The sequence below is a fragment of the Panicum hallii genome, chromosome 7, assembly GCF_002211085.1.
Source record: "Panicum hallii strain FIL2 chromosome 7, PHallii_v3.1, whole genome shotgun sequence".
NCBI lineage: Eukaryota > Viridiplantae > Streptophyta > Magnoliopsida > Poales > Poaceae > Panicum > Panicum hallii.
This window is the reverse complement of record NC_038048.1, coordinates 11,309,072-11,311,028: the sequence shown is the minus strand read 5'-3', so window position 1 is coordinate 11,311,028 and position 1,957 is coordinate 11,309,072.

The following is a 1,957-nucleotide window of genomic DNA, read 5'->3' as shown; positions in this document are numbered from 1 at the left end:
TTGCATTCGTTTGTTCGATAATGGATTATGCATGCACATACTATTCGCCCTCACGACCAAAAACAACTGCCGAATATCTTCGGACTTACGTGGTTAATTTCGGTGGCAAAACACATACGACACTTCTTAATAACTAGTCGATAAATCCTATTTGTCCTAACCTCTTAATCGTGGTTAGTATACCTGCAGAAGACCACATATACACATCATGAACCTTTCATGGCAGCAAGACATGAAAGCGTCCCCAAACAGTACTGTTCACTATAGAAATAGCATCTGTACAATTACCGCCGTACAGACAACATTAACATACGTCGTTAAACAACGTATTCACGGGGGTACCGCAAAATGCGGGGGTATGAACAGCGATCGCCATACCCTGCGCCGAACCATATACTCCCAATATAATCAACCTAAGTTGATATATTGGCAGCATCTCAAGTAGGCCACTGCTTGAGAAACAGCGTTCGGTTCGCATCACCGATGGGAAGGCTAACTCCCCAGTTAGCTGAGGATCCTTACCTTCTTACCTTACCACCGAAGGTGTCGTTACACAAGGTAAAGTTGAGTTGTGCATAAATTTAGTTTTGACGGAAAGTAGTGCTGCAAGTCAGAGCTATCTATACATATATACATATTCTAGGAGCCACCTAATATTACCCATATACATCCCTAGGGCTTTGCATTCTAAGCATCAACCTTAACGGATCCAATGCACTTTGTAAATTCATTTGTTGGCCAATTTTATCCTGCAAACACTTTTTAAGAGCTACTGCAGTCGTAAGGGTAAACCTACAGCTCTAATACCAGCTGTGGCAGAACCGCCTGAATTATTCCGGTTCAAATGTGCTAGTCATCACTGTTCAGCCGATACTAACTCAACGCACTTCAAACGGAACAATCCATTGGTCTGTCGGGTCTCCGCCCGATACAACCACGGTTCAACAAGATCGAAGCAGGTTTACCTCACACGAAGGCGAGTTTACAACTCAACAGCTCACCAGTTCATAATTCACAACATATTAAACGTTATTACAAACCATTCCAAACTTTAGGTAAATTTATACAAACATTGTTTAAAGTAACAAGCTAAAAGCTTGCCCAGGTTTACAGCGGAAGGAAACATGAGGGTGACTGCCAGCCGGAGACGGATCCCACTCCACGGATCAGCCATACGAAACAGAAGTTGGCCATGCAGAACTATCTGTGGGGTTCTCGAAGGTCATACTTGAAAAGTTTACTAGCAAGACTGAGTATACTAATACTCAGCAAGACTTACCCGCTTTGTGGTATACTTAGCCGGGTAGCTAGACTTATGAAGGTATTGTAAAGGTTCTGGGTTTATTTTTAGCTGAAAAGCAACAAAGAGTATGATCTACTTTCAAATTTTAGCTTTCAAGATTCTAGTTGAATATCCATTCTAGGTAAGCACCTACACTAAGCAAGCAAGGTAGAGATTATCATTCATCAAGATTGTTCCATCAATAGTTACACTTCTTACTCTATGTGGCAGAAGGAATAAGCAGTCTCAATTTCCGTGAGAGACGGACGATTCTGAATCGAGTTTCAACCTTGCAAGGTAAACCTAACTCACACGCTTGGAACATCCAAAGAGCGTTCCAAAGCAACCGTTTACCTTTCATTCCGGGTTGTGGAACAGGGCCACCACAAGCGACTGTAGGACCGTACGCACATCAATTGTGCAGGACATACGTCTGTAGCGCGACTACATGACCGTACTCCTGTCCGCAGTGCGGAACGCACTCCTACACGTCGGTGCATGAGAAAAACCAAGTTACGTGTGGTGGGAGGTATGTCCACTTGCCGGGCCGATTGGTTACTAGGCTTACCGCTTTACCATATTTCACGGCATGTGGCTAGTACTTTCAAATGCTTAGCCACCACTACCACATGCTGCGACCTTAACAACTTTTATCAAAATGGACAGGGTAAACCT